We start from the raw sequence: 20,394 nt of genomic DNA, 5'->3' as shown, positions 1-20,394 counted from the left end.
ATCATCATCATCATCATCATCATCATCATCATCATCATCACTCTGCTAAACAACTAATTCTCACAACACTATCATTTTACCTACTAAGACTGTATTACTGTTATTATTCTCTTCCTTCCTAGTATCTATCTCTTCCCACTTATGACTATAACCATGTTGCTTGTATCTTTAAAATTTATATTGTTTGATTTGTTTCCTAGTATAATGTGATTGCTTATTAGTAACCTATGACTATCACTAAGTGTTGTATCTTATGATTCTTGATGAATGTATTCTATTTTATTTTTTCTTTATGTACCCTGAGAGCACATGCACCAAAGACAAATTTCTTGTGTGTTCAATTACACTTCACCAATAAAGAATTCTATCATCATCATCATCATCATCATCATCATCATCATCAACAACAACAACAACAACAACAACTATTATCATTATAATCATCCCAAACATCATCTATGTTTTTTTATTATATCAACACTGCTATTGCTCTCTGGTCAGCATTCTCTTTTTCTTATTGGGAGTGGGGGAGAGAAAATCCTTGCCACTTTTCTATTTCTGTAAGAAAACCTGCCCGAGAATTTTCTTTTTTCACTTTTTGTTCATTAATGGCTTGAGTCTAAAGAAAAAGCCTGAGACCAAACAGTAGGCAAATTCCTACGTACGCTGTGCTAAAATGCAATGTGTCAGTGGAAGCCCATTTAATTCCACTGAAGCTTTTCAAAATCAGCAGAAAGCCCCAATTATTGGACAAAACTTAGGCTTCTACCTGCGAGAAAATGAATAGAAGATTAAAATCACAACGAGTCAATAGCTGAGAAAGACCGAAAAATGAAATTTTAAAACAAATTAAATTAATCAATGTTGGTGACTAAAGGCTGTAATAAAATCAATGTGAATAAACAAATTAAAATAATTATGCCACATCCATCCCCACCCCAATAGTTATTATTTTTGCCTTTGTATGACAACAAATTTAGATGCATCTTTGTTGTTAAAGGATTGGTTAAACAATACAAGATTGGGTGTAAAAATGTTTTAAAATGCTGGTTTTAATCTTTGTGTATGTTACATATTGCTCAGAACTGGTTGGAAGGAAAGACATTTGATAATAAAATATTGGCATCACAGTTAGAATTGCTTGTAACATATTGCTTGCTTGCTTATCTGAATGCTTTCATGTCCACCCAACCCAAAGTTGACTCAAAGCTCTCCTTGCTGATTTCTAACTAGGTATTCCAAATTTAATGATACAGAGTGAACACATTTTTCTTGCTTGTTCAATAGCTCCTAGAGCTATTGTAAAAAAAAAAAAATCATAAAGCAACAGTGGTTTACACCTGGTGGTTTATTTCTAGCTTTAAACTTTCTTGCAGTATTATGGTGGATGGTCTCTGATTTTACAAAATGCATTGCTGCTTAAAACATGCAAGATAAATTGCTTAGTTGTATTGCCTGAAAATCACTTCACAAAGGACTTAGCAGTCATCTAAGCAGATGTCCTTGGTGGTCTCTGAGCTTGGCTGTTTGCTTGCACACATTTCATTACCAAACTAGGTAACATCGTCAGTGCAAGTCAATGATGATGTTTCCTAGTTGAAAAACGAAATGTCTGCAAGCAAACAGCCAAGCACAGAGAATGCCAAGAGCTTCATAGTTCAACTTTGAGCTACATAGGTTCTCTTCTATTGGAGCCGACAATGATATAAAAATATGTTCCAAATGTTTCTGTATAGTACTGTATAGTACTGTAGAAGTCAGAATCCTTTGCAGATTTCTCCTTGTTTTGGGACTTTTAAATCTCAACTCTCAACCTTATCAAATACAGTTAAATGATACAATAGTCCAAGCCATCTAGAACCGTGATGGCGAACCTATGGCACACATGCCACTGGTGGCACACAGAGCCCTCTCTGCGGGAATGCTAGCCATCGCCCTGATTCAGCTCCACTACGCATGTGCGCGGGCCTCCCACAGCCAGCTGGTTTTCAGGTCTCTGAAGGACATAGTATGCATTTCATGTGATATATTGCATGAAAATTCACATTGAAAGTTGGTGGCTATAAGGCAACCCAGCTGTGAGAGCAATTGCTATGCTTCCCTTAATAGATATCCATCTTTAGATATCCATCTTTTAAATTCAAGAGAGGATGATAAGATTTTTTTTTAAAAAAACAAGCAAGCTAAGCAGCAGCAGTGTGATTCAATATGATTTGAGCTCTCTCTCCATCTGAATTTCATTAATTAATGCCATAGTCATGGAATGTTGCCTATCCCCCCTTCAAAAAGTGTACCACATCTGAATGACAAAATACTGGTAAAATAGCAATGGTCTTTCAACGTTTAAAGTGCCTTATGGAAGCCCCAAGAGCTTTTAAGATGGGCTGATAATTTGGAGTTGGGAGTAGTGGGGATAGACAACTAAACAGGTGTAATACAAAGATACATTCCCTCAATATCCTAGTCATCAGAACCTATAACTTTCAACATACCTGTACTGCTGTCCTTTCTCATTTAACCAGCTTTTTTGCAGCTATACTTTTTATAATACAACTTCATTGATATTAGGTTATAAAACACCAATGAAATTGAAAATGGTAGGAAAAAGGGGGAAAAGAGAATTGTAGCATGAAGAGGAAAAAAGAAAATACGCATTAACTTCTGACCCTTTTCACTGCAGTAGAATGAATATAATTATGTTATAGCTTCAACTTCAACTTTTACATACTCAACATATACTAGTCATGTCTATAACAAAAACCTTGTTTAATCAGTATATATCAAAATCAAAGTTGCAATTTTTTTTATCTCAAGCACAAACTCTGGAAGCAGTTTCCAGATAAAAACAAAATTAGATGTATTCTTTTCTTTCATTAAAGCACTTCATTTGCTAGTTCCATGAGTTTCCCCAACCATTCTTCCATTGTGGGAATTAATATAGTTTCCCATTTTTACTCATAAATTATTCTTCCTGCTGTCAACATGTATAGCATATGTAGCAAATTCAAGTTCCAATCCCCCCACCCCATTGCTTTGTCCATTCAAACCAGAAGGAAAATCTCTGGTTTAATTTGTGGTATTTTTTGACACTATCTTATATATTCTATAATTGGGTGTTTGGCTTTCTAACAAATTATGGGTTTAATTATATTAAATTATTTAGTTAACACCTAATCAGTTATCTAGTGCTGCAGTATATTTAATTCATCGTTCACCAGAAAGTAATTAGAAACCTATTTTTCCCAAGATAGACATTTTCTGAGCTGGAATACAGCCAATATTAAAATGCATATATTCACAGATATCCCATTCATCAAGACCAACGCCAACCTCTAAAATACATTTAAGAAGTCTTTCATTTACTTTTCTGGGCCTGAATAAATTAAGTTTGGAACAAATTGAGCATTTATTAAAGGATGCATCGTCTGTTTGTGTTTTCCTAAGTATTTCCCTGTTGTTTTAGCATTCAATATTGTTACAAAAGATGTCTTTACATTAAAAGACATTTCACTGAAGGAAATGAGCTGCAAAAGTAAAAAAAATGCCTCATCTAGTTCATGGTGTGCCTTCCAATCACTGTTGAGTTCTGGCAATACCTAGACAAGTCCTTACAGTTTTCTTGGCAAGATTTTACAAGTGGTTTGCCCTTGCCCCCTTCCTAGGGCTGAGAGAGGGTCGCCCAAGGTCTCTCATTTGGCTTCATGCATAAAGTAGGACTAGAATTCCTAAGCTCCTGGTTCCTAGCCTGGTATCTTAAGCACTATACTGGTAACTGGTAACATGAAATTAAGCAACTTTTTCTGCAATAGCCTTTAATCTTTAATTAGTTCACATACACTATACTATTAGTTTATTTAATCAGAATGTGTTGAACAAAGAATTCTTTTGGTTTATATGAAACCCTAAGCCATTGACTAAGGTATCTGTTGTGGCTCAGTAGGAGCCTTTGGAGCTGCTATCAGACTCTGAGAAGATAACAAGCAGCTGTGGCTCGTTAAGGATCTTCTCCTGCGGATAAAGACTGATAGTGCCACACCCTAGTTGCAGAAGTCAACATTCGTTCGTTCGTTCGATTCCGTTCTGTGTCTGTCCTAGTCAAGTCTCTGTTTGTTTGCAATCATCGAGAAGAAGCACTTGGATAAGTGATTTGCTTTATATAAACCTGGTTTGCTGTGAGAGTTTGTTTTTGCATTTGCTGTTTAACTTTTTGCCAGAGAATTTATCTATGTTTATTTTGGGCTCACAGTCAGCAAAAGCCAGGACTGATAAAGACATTCCTTTGCAAGCTTTGTGTGGCTGTCGTTTCTGAACGAGCAAGGAGTGGGGTCAGAACAGGTATCTATGAACAACAGCTGAGTTCATCCAACACGTCAAGCCATAACCAAAGAAAATGTATTCTGGGCTACTATAAACATGATACTTCCATTAGCTCAAGAGCCACACTTTATGGCATTCCCAAAATCTGTATAGTCAGGGCTCACTAATAGTAGTGGTATTTAGAAATGAAATGGATGCTTCATTGTTGCAACATGTAGGGTCCATTTTGCCTCTTACCTTCTTCAACACTCCAAAAATTGTGGGGGGAAATGCTGAAAATGTTTGTTCTGCCCTCTCAATGGGCCATAAAACAGTGGCTGGAGGACTGCAAACCTAACTTTGTTCTTAGCATGATGGGTGGTTTAGCAGAATGGCTGAACTCAGCCTTTGTGGGTGTGTGCAGTTAAATATCTATCTTAAGTAGATCCAAGGGTGTTTTTAATACTAATAGAATTGGCTGAGAGAATTGATATCTTAGTACTACTCTTCCCCACTCCTATACGCCCTCAAATATAAATAAGGACCAGAACAGATTTGGGAATGCAGAGGACAAAGGGAAAACTTTCATTATACAGGTAGATTTTTAGATGAACCAGTCCTTCAGAATAGTCCATTAGTATATCCAGCTAACAAATTAACTAGCTTTTTTACTTCTGGTAAATGGCCAAGATTTCAAACTCATGCAAGAAACATTTAGTCTATGAGATATCCATGAAAAGCAGTAAAATTCAGGTAGTCCTCGAAAGTGGTGGGATTAAAAAAAATTACTACTGGTTCTGTGGGCGTGGTTTTGTGGGCGTGGGATGGCTTTGTGGGCATGGCTTTGTGGGCATGGCAAGGGAAGTATACTGCAAAATCCCCATTCCCTCCACTCCTGGGGGAAGTTTAATGCAAAATCCCCATTCCCTCCCCACCCCACTAACCTGCTTTCCAGCTCCATTTTCCTGTTCAGGGCAACAAAAGAAGATCAGCTAGATGCTAAGAGGCAGTGGGGGAGGGGCCAGTCTACTTGCCGGTTCTCCGAACTACTCAAAATGTCCACTACCAGTTCTCCAGAATCTGTCAGAACTGGCTGAATATCACCTCTGATCCTCAACTTACAGTAAGTTGGCCAATAAGCAATATTTCTATAAATGTTATACTTTGTGCTCACTGTTTATCAGTACAATATGCTCAACAGAATACCTTATTTGACAAGATGTTCAAGCAGAAATTCAGATCAGGTTGGGGAAATTGACTATTTTTTGACAGTGTTCAATATTTATTCCTGGCTGCAGAAGGTCACTTTAATATAATTTATTTCATTGCTTCCAGTTCTGTGAGGGTAGCCAAAAGGGGGGAAAATTAAAAAGTACCTTGAATTTATCGAAAGGTAAAAATAGAAATGATGACAAATGGAAGTAGCTAAAACTAACTCGCAATATAAGGCAAAGCTGGGTATTCTTTAGGAACACGCAAGCAAGGCTGGTTGTTTTTTTAATGCTGATGTTTTCAATAGCTAATGATGGCAAGTGAACATCTCCATTCTAAATTTAAAACTTTGCATTATGCATATTCAAAATTCTACAAAACTAAGTTTTGAAAAAAGCTAATATCCTCACTGCCAAATTTCGGTTCCCATATAACAAATAAAAATAAATAAATGAACATTTTAGGAGTTTAGCCATCAATAGGCAAAGACACACATTTGTGTGTGTGTGTCAGGGGTGGGTTTCTCGCCCCGTTCCAACCGGTTCGGTTGGAACGAGGCCGGCGGCAACCTCGCGCACGCACGCGGCGTCCTCGCGCACGCATGTGGCGCGTGCATGCGTACTAGCGTCTGCGCGATGCTCCAGCTGCTCCTGGAGGATCGCGCAGGCGCTATATGCGTTCTGCGCATGCGTGGAAGCGCAGAATTCGTAAAAACCGGGTAAGGAGCGGGCGCGGGTGTGCGGGCGCGGGGGGGGGGCTTCGCCGTTCCCGGAAGTTACTTACTTCCGGGTTCGGCAACCAACCGGATCGCAGGGACCAGTGCGAACCGGTCGAAACCCACCCCTGGTGTGTGTGTGTGTGTTTGTGTGTGTTTGTGTGTGTAGATAATTGTACCATCTAACTCCTGCCCACAAATGCCAGCTCACCATTGGTAAGTAAGTAAAATCTTTATTATAGTCAAAGATCAGCAATACACATTAGTTTTTACACTATATTAAAAAATATTAACATTAAAATATAATTAAAAAGTATTGACATTAAAAGTGGATAATAACATAATGGTCCAAAGATTGTTAGAGGTATGTCCAGATAATTGGTACAAGATGGTACTATACTTCTGTAGCCAATTTTTTTCTTATGGACATTGCAGCAGCACAGAACTTTGCCACTGCATACGTGGTTCTCCTGGAGGAGAAAACCTAGATAAAAATTTTCTGCCCTCCCTGGCAATCTCTCTAATAAGGGGAGAATATGTGCAGACCTACAAGCTCTTTATAACTCGCACAGCTCACCATTGGTATTTGGGAAGGAATTGATGCTAAAAGGAAAAGATGCAGTTTCTTCCTCTTCTGTAGCAATGCTTTGATTTGCTTTCCTGGATTGCAGACAAAGCTAACACTTGCTTCAGCTATCTGAATGAAATTATATCTATCCTTCTATCTATATTTGAACTTTGCTTCTAAATATAAGAAAAAAATAAATGAAGTGGGGACTGAACAGATGCACCAGTGCTGCTTCATTGCTCATATCTGCATTTATGCCGGGAGTTTTTAATGCCAGTATTTTACAAAGAAAAAGAAGCACAGCCAGAGTTATCTTCCTAATGCAAACACCAACTGCACTTCCCATATACAGAGCAAATATGAGGTGGGAGCCAAGGTATCAGCACATGTTTTTCCTGCCCTTTCAATTTCATCCTATTTTAAAATAGTATATTTTAGAATAGAATAGAACAGAATTCTTTACTGGCCAAGTGTGATTGGACACACAAGGAATTTGTCTTTGTTGCATATGCTCTCAGTGTACATAAAAGAAAAGATACATCTCTTTCCCTTTAATTATTTTTTCAGTTAAAATAAATAGGCCAGGCTTCAGTAGATTTATTAGATTTTAACTAGACTTATTAGACTCTTTTGAAATGTAATGTAACTTTTTTCCAGTGAGAGGAAACTGTTATCTCATTATTTGAGCAGCTGTCAGCTATAAAATACAACCTGGAACCACTGGAAAAAAAAAAGATTTTTGAGGCTTTAGAAATACGAAGCCAGATCCGCTAATCCATTAAGGCTTATGCTCCAGCTAAACCACACATTCCAGATACGCGCGCTGATAAAGAGCAAGTGATTAAAATAAAACAAACTGACAAAACTGTGCAACAATCCAATCATTATATTAATAAATCCTAACATTGTGACAAGACAAATAGTGGTGGCTTCATACATACTAAAAGCTAATAAGAGAGAATCTCGGTTGCTCAGGGTTGAACTGTGTAGTTCTTGGTAATCTCTGAACTTTGTTTGTTTGTTTGTTTGTTTATTGGATTTATATGCCGCCCTTCTCCCAAGGACTCAGGGCGGCGTACAACATTAAAAAAGGCACATATTACAAAAGTTAAAAAATATATTAGATAGAGTATCCAAAAAACAAACCAAATTAAGATTAACAATAACTTTTAAAATTCGATTAAAATTAACAATAATCAATCATTTAATTTATTTTGTTCAGGCCAGGCTGGCTTGCTGGAAAAGCCAACTTTTTAGGGCGCGTCAGAAGGACCGGAAGTTGGGGATTATACGAAGCTCCGGGGGCAGCTCATTCCAGAGGGAAGGCACTCCCACAGAGAAGGCTCTCCCCCTGGGGGTCGCTAGCCGACACTGTCTGGCCGACAGCACCCTGGGAAAGCAAACTTGGTTGACTGCTTGCACCTATTTCATTACCCAACTAGGTAATGCGGTGGCTCAGTGGCTAAGACACTGAGCTTGTCGATCAGGAGGTCTGCAGTTTGGTGGTTGGAATCCCTAGCGCTTCATAACGGAGTGAGCTCCCATTATTTGTCCAAGCTTCTGCCAACATATCAGTTCGAAAGCATGTAAAAAATGCAAGTAGGAAAAACAGGGACCACCTTTGGTGGGAAGGTAACAGCGTTCTATGCACCTTCGGCATTTAGTCATGCCGACTACATGACCACAGAGACATCTTCGGACAGCCCTGGCTCTTCAGCTTTGAAACAGAGATGAACACTGCCCCCTACAGTCGGGAATGACTAGCACATATGTTCGGAGGGAACCTTTACCTTTAACTAGGTAACATCCAAACAGACAGCCAACCCTTTTCCCATATAGCACTAAAGATGTCACTTGGTTAGGTAACAAAATATCTGCAAGCTAACAACCCAGGTCAGAGTGCAAGAAGGATTCCTTTTAAAACCTCTTTGGATACAAAAAGAGGAAATTACCTGCAAACCTCATCTCATGTCACAAATGCAAGTAAGCAGAAAGGAGGAAATTATTAATTTAAATTTGAAAAGAATAAAAACTTTAATAAATACCTTTATTAATATAAATTACATTTTATTCAATAAATGTATTTATTAATAAATTTATGTAGTTCTAGCCCAATGCCGGGCCACATTGATGGCAGGGATATTTCCAACCTCATTTTGTGTGCACGTCAGCTCAAGGGACACTGTAAAAAATGGATAGTTTAAATAGTGCCACATTCTCAGTAAATATTGTTATCCTCTGGGAGAAACCTCCATTTTTCCATGTGATCTTTAGTTCTAGACCAGTTTCGGCACTGGGTGCCAAAACGGGAGGACGTGTGAACATTTTAGGCACTCCCAGAAACCGGAAGATCATCGTCCTAGCGCGTGCATCCTCACCGGGAGACTGCTGTTTCGATTTCTGGCGCTCCTGCGAGTGTGAAGACCAGGTGGCTGGCGTACTGGAACCTGGAAGAGCATCAGGTTCCATGTGCCTGGAAAAATGGCTCTATGTGCCACTTCCAGCATGCGTGCCATAGGTTAACCATCGTGGTTCTAGACACACCACTGTTCACTAAAAACAAAGAACAGATTGCTTTCTGCAGCTCCTGAACAGTCTCAATATTGGGATTTTAGAAGAGTAATTGTAATCTCCCTAGAACAATTTCTTCACTGTCAATACAGGCAGGCAGAGAGATTTATATGTTGTTGAATGGTTTCCAAGTGCTCCAAACCAAAAATGGATTTTATTGTCTTTTAAGCAGGCTAGTATCTCCCCGATGCTATTCAAGATGGGACCATACTTAGCATTGCTTCAAAGTCTTTTACGGAAATAAAAGCTAATTCATCTCTATCTCACTTAGACTCTGTAGTTATTCTAAAATTTTATCAGATGTCAGCAAGTCTTCCTCTCCCCGACACCCGTCCTTGGAAAAGCAGGAGGGTGGGAATCAGTCATGCTCACTAAATAAAGATGTGTCAGATTCAGTTGAAATTTACCTTATCAATGCCTTCGGTTTCCTGCCCAGGAATGAACAAGATAATAGAATACCTAAGCTGGAAAACACTAAGAAAAACCTACTGATTGCATTTATCTAAAATAGTCCCAAATTATACTAGTGTAAGACAAGGTTGCATATTAGATCCACTACTTGTTAATCTATATTTAATTCCAATAATCCAAGAACTTGTTGTTTCAGACCATCACCCGCCTATTTTAGCTGATTGTGTGGTTCCCCAGCATTACTGTATGCCGACAATGTGATTTATTTATTTATTTAATTTGTGTGCCTCCTGTCTTGTCTAGAGATGACAGTTACTATGTCTATTTCACCGGTGGGAATGAGAAAAGCACAATGATAAGAAAATCAAAGTTTTAGTGTTTGTCTGATGCAAACATACAATTCCCAAATGACAAATAAATGAGAGGAGCACACTCGGGAGGTGCACACTTATAAATATCTTGGAATGGAGTTTCATCCTTTTTGTCCCGGAATCCTCTTTTTTATTCTGAGCAAATGTCACACAGAGTACTTCTATAGCAGGGGTGGGTTGCTCCCGGCATTATTGCTGATTCGGTGCGCGCAAAAACCTTTTTCCCCTTCACTAAAATGGGGGTGGGCACGGCCAGTGCGGGCCCTGAGTTTGATACCCCTGTTCTAGGGTGTGGTTGTCCTGAATCTCTTCCACACACAGACACACACACACCACATCCATCTCAGGATTTTGTCATCTCTTAATCCGGGCTTCTCTCTGGGAAAGGTATGTCTTGCCAAAAGTCTCCCTCATTGCTCCTCCAGGTGCACATTTGATCACAATGAGCTAAGGACACCCAGCCTCAGGTGTCTTCCAAAATTGTCCACCAACTCTACCCGAGGACCTGAAAAATGAAGAATCACAAGATCCAGGTATGAGACACAGATCAGTCTTGCTAGGGTTGAATTGTAACCTAATCACCCCTATTCAGGCCTTCAAAGCCTCCTTCTTAATGGAATACCACCCATTAAAAATTGGGCAAACTTTGTGACTGTGGAATGACAAGAAACTAGTAGTTGCGGGGCAGTGGTGGGTTGCTAATCCCGTTCCAACTGGTTCGGTTGGAATGGGGCCGGCGGCGTCCTCGTGCACGCATGCAGTTCACACATGCGTCTTAGCGCCTGTGCAATGCTCCAGCTGCTCGCGGAGAATCGCGCAGGCGCTGTATGTGCCATGCGCCTGCGTGGAAGCGCAGAAGCCTTCAAAGACTGATAAGGAGCGCGGGCGGGCGGGTGGGCTCTTCGCCATTCCCGGAAGTTACTTACTTCCGGGTTTGCCAACCAATTGGTTCGCGGGGACCGCCATGAACCAGTTGAAACCCACCCCTGTTGCAGGGGCAGGGAATATAAAAACAATAAGAGAGGAATTGAACCAGATCTGGAACATGAAGTTTATGAAACAGAGATTATTGATTACAACTTTTAATACCTTCATTGCTAATCGCTACACTGTTGGGAAATGTAGTACACAATATCTGAAGAGACACCAGTTACCTAGTTTGGATAATAAACCTGAAATAAGGAATGTCTCATTGATTAAGCAAAACCATGAACACAACTACTGTTAACTGTGAGGTTTTGTTGTTGCTTTTAGACTGATTAAATGTATTTCGTTATTCTGTGCCTATTTTTTGCTACCTCTATTTATGTAAGGCACATCAAGGAAGGAGGAACGCAAGCCAATTTTTTAATATAAATGTAAGCTCTTGATTAATTTAAAAATGAATATTTGTGAGTTCTTTTCAAACTGATCAATCACTATAACAATAACACTCCCTTTTATGCCCCTCAGACAGGGTTCGCAATTTGGGAGTCCCCCTGGATCCACAGCTGACTTTAGAACATCATCTGTCGGCTGTGACCAGGGGGGCATTTGCCCAGGTTCGCCTGGTGCACCAATTGCATCCCTACCTGAACTGGGAGGCTCTCGCAACAGTCACTCACGCCCTTGTGACCTCAAGACTGGACTACTGCAATGCGCTCTACATGGGGCAGCCCCTGAAGAGCATTCGGAGACTTCAGCTTGTCCAGAATGCAGCCGCGCGAGCGATTGTGGGTGCACCACGGTACACCCACGTTACACCTATCCTCCGCAAGCTGCACTGGCTGCCTATTGGTCTCCGAATACGCTTCAAGGTGCTAGTCGTCACTTATAAAGTCCTTCATGGTATTGGACCTGGGTACTTGAGAGACCGCCTGCTGTCAATTACCTCCCAAAGACCCATCAGATCCCACAGACTAGGCCTCCTCCGGATTCCATCTACCGGCCAATGTCGATTGGCGACCACCCAGAGGAGGGCCTTCTCTGTGGCTGCTCAGGCCCTTTGGAATGAACTCCCCGCGGAGATCGGGACCCTCGCCTCCCTTCAGGCTTTCCGTAAAGCCGTTTAAACCTGGCTGTTCCGACAGGCCTGGGGTTGATGAGCTCCCTTCCCCGCTCGAATTGTGTGACTGTTGATTGTTTTTAAATTTTCTCTGTATCCTGTTTGTTGTTTTTGCCTTGTCTGTATTACTCCCTCCCCTGGGTTTGTTAGCCGCCCTGAGTCCCTCCGGGAATAGGGCAGCATATAAATGAAATAAACCTAACCTAACCTAACCTTTTTTACTTTGTCCTTTTCAAAACGTTTATTGAAAATAAGTATATTTTTTTTAATATCAGAAGCTGCTTTTTGGATATGATTTAGAAAACCCATGCATAGTGACGTGATTAGCCCATCCTGTTGAAAAATGTATGACCACTGAGCAGAAATAATAAAAATGCACCACACATTTAAAAATGAATGTTCACCACAGTTGACACTATTTCAGCTTGTTAGTAAAACCTCAGAACTATATAAAGATTCTAGTTTCCATAGAAACTGTTGAGTGAATTTCAGGATGTTAAGCATATATGTTAATCTGTATTTTCATTTTCCCATCACATTTAAAGTATCGTTTCTGGTTTAGCAATATTAAAAAAAAACACGATCATGATTTGCAGCTTTTCACTGCATCAATATGCCTGTACTTCCCAGCCTCCCTCTCCATCCTGCACCACTAATAGTCACGCTCTGGCTAATCCTCAAACAAATGTTGGTGTCAGACTATTTCACTGGCTCAGAATTAAAATCATGAGATTTACAACAGCCCTGCAGTGACCGGGTTGGTATATGTAGGGAATAGAAGAGGATAACAACAAAACTCCTGTATAATCGTATTAACAGCTCTGCTACATGCATCTAGAGATTAAAAACTTACAAAACTTGCAAGATGGCTTATCATAAATATAGCAGATCACATTAGACCAGTGGTTCCCTATGTGGGGCTCACGCTCCACGGGGGGGGGGGGGCACAATTTGATTTTTGATGGGGGCAATTTGAACCTTGTTTAAACCAAGTTAATGGCCTTTTAGGCTTCCTCCACATGAGTAGAGTTCACTTTTTGAGTAAAGTGAGAATTATAGAATTATATGTCACGGGGGTGGGGGGAGTGTATCAGGATTTTAAAGATGCTTAGGTGGGCAAAAAAAAAAAAGATTAGGAACCACTGCATTAGACCAAGTTTTGCACTGGTTATTTATTTGTTTATTTTCAGTCAACCCTGAACCAGAACAATGAGAGTTTAAACTAACATCACAAGCTATTCTTTTTCCAGATTTAATTTATGCCTCATCCTTCACCGCTTTCCTCTAGCAACATGAGAGGCAGGAATTTGATTCCATTTCAAAAGAAACTGAGATTTCCACTTGTCATCCCATAAATGCATGAGCTGAAATCTTTTAGAGGAGGAAATACCCTTACAGGACTGCTTGAAACTGATTTGCAACTGTAGCCATGAACATTTTAATGAAAGGGTTAAAAGGGTGAACAACAGATATCCATAATATGATCTTTCTCTCATTCTCTATACATGCATATTCATAAGACCAACTATGTTCAATAATACAAAACCAAATCTCATTTTCTCTATTGAAAGATATGCGTTTGGAAGAGAAGCAGAATCAACAGGTTATTATGCCTATTGTGCAATGAATTTTTAAAAAAAATATTTTTATGGATCAATCAAGCTGTTTTCCATTCGAACTTTTAACAGCATCCCACCTTACATCTGTTTTATTAACCAAAATAATTAATAATAAGGTACAATGGAATAGAAGTAGATTGTGCTGCCTTTGAACTATAAAAGTATTCCTCTTAAAATATTCTTGCATGAAAAGTTCATAGCTGGAAGGATCCGCTGCCCAAACTGTAAAGATATACTTGTGTGTTGAGATGGACATGCTGCTTTAAAGCTTAAAAATAGAAGTCAGGGTTAAAGAAAAAGGGCAAAGAGGAAAACAGATGTGCAATAACGATTGCATCCCTGGTACTACTCATCCTAGTTGCTGGAATACAGGTCGTCCTCGACTTACAACCGATTGGTGACCACACAAAGTAACAACGGCACTGAAAAAGCACTGACTTATGGTCGGTGCTGAAATTCAAATTTTTTAACTACTGATTCTGTGGGTGTGGCTTGGTGGGCGTGGCAGGGGAAGGATACTGCAAAATCCCCATTCCCACCCCACTCCTGGGGGAAGGATGTTGCAACCGGTTCATATTTATGATGGTTGCAGTATCTCCAGGTCACGTGATCCTCTTTTGCGACTTTCTGACAAGCAAAGTCAATGGGGAAGTCAGATTCATTTAATAACCAGGTTACTAATTTATCAAATGCAGTGATTCACTTAACAACTGGGGCAAGAAAGGTCATGAAATGGGACAGCTCACTTGACAAATGTCTTCCTTAACAACAGAAAATTTGGGCTCAGTTGTGGTCGTAAGTTGAGAACTACTTGCATGGCCAAATGTATGTTGGTTTGAAGACAGTCTTTCTAATAGAGATTGTACTTAGCATGTAATAGCATATACACATTTGGTGTAAAACTAGATTTACTTTGTCTTCTGGAATACTTGTGCCAAGTTGTACCAAAAAGTAAGTAGAAGTATTTTAAATGCAAACATGGGTGGCACATATGACAGAGGTACAACAAAGGCTAAGAACCTTCTTTATATTATTAGGATGGAACTAATTTTTAATATATCTCTTCTCTTTGTCTTTACTATACTCTTATTTTTCTTCCTTTTTTGTTTCTATTTTCTATATTTTGTTTTCTTCTCCTTTGCATCTTTCACTCTTTTTTCTATTTTGTTAATTTGTATTAGATTTTATATTCATTCATTCATTCATTCATTCATTCATTCATTCATTTATTCAATCTATCATCTATCTATCCATCCATCCATCCATCCATCCATCTTATATCTATATCTATATCTATATCTATATCTATATCTATTATCCATATCCATATCCATATCCATATCCATATCCATATCCATATCCATCCATCCATCCATCTATATCCCAATCTTCCTAAAACATAACATCACAATAACATAGCAGCAATTTAAACCATAAAACTAGCAATATAGAGTATGAGAGATCTATTCCATTTCACAGCCACTAAAACCAATATCTATATATGGGGTACATCATGGTGTTCTAGTTCCCTACGTGAAAAATAGCCATGTTTTAATAATTTCCTAAAAACCAAGAGAGAGGGGGCTTTTGGGATGTTTAGGAGAATCCCATGGATGAGGGAACAGTAATTGAAGAGGCTCAACTCTGAAGTCCCGAAAGATATCAGTCTCTGAGTGAAAAGGATACGAAGATAACCTACACACTAGGCCTCATTGTGCACAGGCAGCTGTTATAGGAAGAATAGAACCCTGTAGATACCCATCTTTTGAACCATGCAAAGCTATAAAGGTACTAAATCAGTACCTTGAACAGCACCCAAAAGTCTACTGGCCATCAATTCAGCTTTTGAAATAGTGGTTGGAGCCCCATGTAGAGTATTTACTTAAGGTTGTTCTCCATTCCCTTTCAGATTCCTTTCATCCCAACTCATCCTTCCCTTCCCCAGAAGAATAAAATATTGAAAAAAGCAACTACTTTTTTTTTAAAAAAATCTAAGAATATCTCTTCAATATGTGAGAAGTCAAGATAAATTCTTATATATATAAATCTTGCCAAATGTTGTTTTCCCTCACAGCACACCAGCTTCTCAGCTTTGCCTTTTGTTGTGGTTGTTCTTACTATTGTTAATCAAAAGCTTTGTGTGTGTGGACCTGTGTGTGTGTGAGAGAGAGAGAATGAGGGAGATGGAATAGGGAGTCTAAATTTTTTTACAGATGTTCAGAGGACACATTAATTCTCATGACATTTCATTACTTATCTTCAGAAAGACATTACTTGTCTAAATTGTATCAGGGACTGAAGACTTGTATGTTGGAATTCCAAGGAAGAAGAAGAAACTAATAATGGAGATACTCACAGAGACAATTTCAGGCACAAGTAACATCAAGTAAGAACAGCTACACTTGTGTAAGGGAGCAGATACCTTGCTGTTAAGGTATCTGCTTTGATTTCTTAGCAAGGCAGACTGCTTTGATTTCTCTGCAAAAAGACTGGGTATCAATAACCGTCCAATATAATACAGGTGAAGCTCAATCTCATCTCACATATAAAAGCTGCTCTTCAAGCAATACATTGTAGTTAAAACTGTTTGCCACTGAATGGTAGAAAACAGCTTGAATATGTTTAGGGAGCTTAGTACAAACAGCTATATTGGTAGTCCTTAATTTATGACAGAAACACCGCTAATTGATGTGGTCATAAAGTGCAAGCACATTATTTAGCAACAGCAATGCCTGCAATCCCCACTGTGGTTGATAAGTGAATTCAATGGTTGTTAGGTGAGGCAATTGACCTCAGGAAGTTGAAAATCCCATGCCCACAGGCAGGTAAATGGCTGCTGTTGGGTGGGCCATGGAGCAAAGGGAAGTAACGGGAGGCTGTAGGGGAGGCTCAGGGCAGGGCATCAGGGTTTGCAAGAAGCTCTGTTATGCTATGTGGGAATGATCTTGAGGGAAGAGGGGAAGAGATGCTGCCTAAGGAATGATTAGACAAGAGGAGGAGGAACCTCACTAACGTAACTGTCAGTAAAAGACACTTAAGAAAGACCTACACTGATTGACCAGGCTGTAAAAAGAGAAGGTGGGAGATTTGTACTTTCAGACTGCAAGATTTTGTTAATGTAGCCTAACGATAAAGCAGAATTAGCTCACCTGGTCATGTTTCTTGTTTCTTTTACCTGGAAGGGCTGACAGGTTCAAGGTTCAAGGTTCAAGGTTCATTTTATTTATATGCCGCCCTATTCCTGGCGGGACTCAGGGCGGCACACAAACCCAAAGGAGGGGAAGGGAAACACAAGAACTACAACAAAAAGTACAGGGAATTTAAAACAACCAACAGCCACACGATTCGAGAGGGGAAGGGAACTCATCGACCCCAGGCCTGCCGACACAGCCAGGTTTTAACGGCTTTTCGGAAGGCCTGGAGAGAGGTGGGGGTCCGAATCTCTGCGGGGAGCTCGTTCCAAAGGGCCGGAGCCGCCACAGAGAAGGCCTCCCCCGGGTAGTAGCTATACATGTTGAGGAGGGTCAGAAAAGGTGCCCAAGAGTTAGGAGGGGATATGAAAGAGGCATGATGCAGGATAGGGAGTGTCTCTGACAGACACTATGTTGGTCAGGGAAAGCACACAAGATGCCAAAAAGATGCACGAGAGGCACCACATTGGTTGAGAAGGGGTGCAAGAGGTATGCAAGAAATGCCACAAGGATTGGGGAGGATGTTTTCGCACAAGTCAAGAAGAATGTGCAATGGGTGCTGCACAGGTCAGGGTGCACAGGACTGTGCAAGAAGTACCACTGTCAACTCATAAAGCATTGGCATGTTTGTTATAAGTTGCCATGGTGAGGAAAGGGAGGGAGCGCATTCCACACATATCTTCAGCTAGAGTCGGATCTCAGATTACTGCAGCAGGCATGTGAGGCATGCACTTCATTGGGGAATGTGATTTATGAAAAACACTGAGGGGAGGGAACAGGGGTAAACTTCAGCCATAATTCAAATGAGGTTAGATCTGACTGCCATGAGGTATTGCCAAAATGGTTTTCCTTTGAAATGTGGCTCGAGTTTCATGAATTAATTAGGGCATCTTTCGGAAACCTGACAACCCCACTCTTTGAGAAAGATGTGTGAGATATGGAGCAGGTCCGGTGCTCAGAGGTGCACGAATGCCTGGTATGGTGTAAGTGCAAAGAGGCAGGTGCGCTGCTAGGAAAGACTCGTCCTATTAACTTTCTGAGGAAGCTGGCAGGGAAGATTGCAAACGGCAATCCTAGAATTGCAGGAAATTTGACCACCAGTCCTAAATGCAAATGGATTGCCAAGGACGCAGGTCACACTCATATGACTACTGGGGTGCTGGGATGCCTGGAACTCTGAGGACCAGTTGTAGCTACCATTCATTCAGCACTTGGAATGATGGCTGACAAAATGATCATCAGTCAAGGGCTACCTGTATTTGGGATGCAAAAATACTGTATATACCCTTCACTATTTTAAAAATAATGATATGCTAAAAAACACCTTTTATTTTTCACTTTTAGATACTATAAATCTTCTCATGCTATTCATTTTAAAATCAATAACAGGGAGAACTACTTTGATATTTATGTGCAAGCACCATAAACTGTCACTGAATTTTCAATTACACTTCCAGCCTTTTAAAAAGCTTTTTGCCACTGAAGTGGGTCCTTGGAAGAAGAGCAAAATGTCACTGAAATAGCTGTTAGCTAAATATCATATTCAAGTGCATGACCAGCTTCACACAAAGCTGCCATTTTTAATTAAGAAAAGGCCAAGAATGCTGCCTGTTTATTTATTTCAGAGTTGGGTTTTGCACAAATGCTATTAAGGGCATCTTTTGGGGGGGAAGAAGATATGCAGATGTTAACGACCAGATAAAATACCACATGGCTCTCACCAAGACACTCAATTTAATACGTAGTAAATGCAACAATGTTTGACTTTAAATGAAATGTTGTACCAGATCAATTTTGCTGGAGTATAGCAGTATACAGTACCAATAAGAAAATACAGTATAATAGCCAAATAGTATAATAGAAATAACAACATACACTGATGACTTGAGATTCATTCTCAAAAAAACCTTGAAGACCCAACATTTTACATCTTTCTGGAAGATTTAAGATTTGGGACCATTCTTGCCTCATAATAATAAGCTGCTGGAGACCCTACCTTCCATCACATCGGGGATGGGATGGGAGTCCTCCTCCTCCTCCATCTCATGGCAGGTGGGTACTCTGAGAAGAAGCTCCCTAAGGGTCTGGATCAAATGGGCAGGTTTGATTTTTGAAAACATGGCCAGATCCTAAGCCATTAAAGGTAGTGACCAACCCCTTGGCTTGTATTCAGAAACAGGTCACCCGCAGGTCACCATTACCGGTTTGCCTGAACTGGTCCAAACCGGCTGAATACCACCACTGGATGTTATCTATAGTGATCCCCTCAAAAAGGGACAATAGCATACTTCCAGCTTCTCGTGAGTGCAGTTATTCAAACTAATTTGGCTCAATTTAACTGAATCATATTATAGTCACTTCCATCAAGATTTTCAAATCATTTGACATAATATGCTTTCCAATAAAGCACAAGAGGTCTCATTAATGCATTAAAAAAACCTCAGAGTTAACCTTATTCTAAGTAGTAGTGAAAACATATGCTGAGGTCTTGTATGGTTACATGCAGGGCTAGCAATAATATACCCCATGTTCCTGAGAACGAAAACAAGGGAAACCCAAGAATACTTCCATTAAGATATATTGAACTGGAGTCTCCAAGTTTTGATTAATCAGTGTGTTTAATTTTTTAAAACTGACTATGTGCCTTTCATGGCAATATTCACAAAAAGCAAAAAGAAACTGTGAAGAAATCATGTAATAAGAGTAAGTCTACGTATCACCCACCAGGCGTGCTGCATCTGGAAATAGTAGATTAACATTGGGCAAATTAGATGAAGGAATTCTCTTTTGTGAAAAAAAAATCCTCCATACAAGGAAAATTAATACAGGATTAGCAGTGTAATATAAACATGAGAGGGATTTTTGAGGGTTCACCGACAAATGCGCGCTCGACAAAAGCGCGACTGACAAAACTGTGGCGAGAAAACCGTGCGTTCTTAATCGTGCTGACGAATGAGCGCAGAAGCATGCCGACAACAGCGCGCTGACAAAAGCGTGCCTTCAACAAACAAGTAATAACTGCGAATTCTAAACCTAACCCTAAACCTAACTCTTAACCTAACCCTAAACCTAACCCCAAACCTAACCCTAAACCTAACCCTGAACCTAACCCTGAACCTAACCCTTACCTTAACTGAAATCTCTAAACCTAACCCTTATCTTAACTGAAATCACGCTTTTGTGGGCACGGTTTTGTCGGCGCATTGTGGGCGCGTTTATGACATTGCGGTTTTCTCGCTGCGGTTTCATCAGCGCACTTTTGTCGTGCGCGCATTTGTCGGGTCATGATTTTTGAGTAATTTATTAACAAGGAGAGAGCTAACCAACATCTTCCAGGGGGAACGTTTATGTGGAGAAGTAGTCATTCATTCATCAGATTAACACTTTCAGATTAGC

General features: G+C 40.0%; 1 protein-coding gene across 1 annotated transcript in view; it reads right to left on the bottom strand.

Moving 5' to 3' along the window:
- Positions 1–20,394, bottom strand: part of LOC116505665 (1-phosphatidylinositol 4,5-bisphosphate phosphodiesterase beta-1-like) — a 286,253-nt gene that overhangs the window by 109,881 nt on the left and 155,978 nt on the right. The window lies entirely within an intron of this gene.

Source organism: Thamnophis elegans, chromosome 3, assembly GCF_009769535.1.
Source record: "Thamnophis elegans isolate rThaEle1 chromosome 3, rThaEle1.pri, whole genome shotgun sequence".
Lineage (NCBI taxonomy): Eukaryota > Metazoa > Chordata > Lepidosauria > Squamata > Colubridae > Thamnophis > Thamnophis elegans.
Note: the sequence above shows the minus strand (reverse complement) of the source record. Positions and strands in the feature narration are given on the sequence as shown.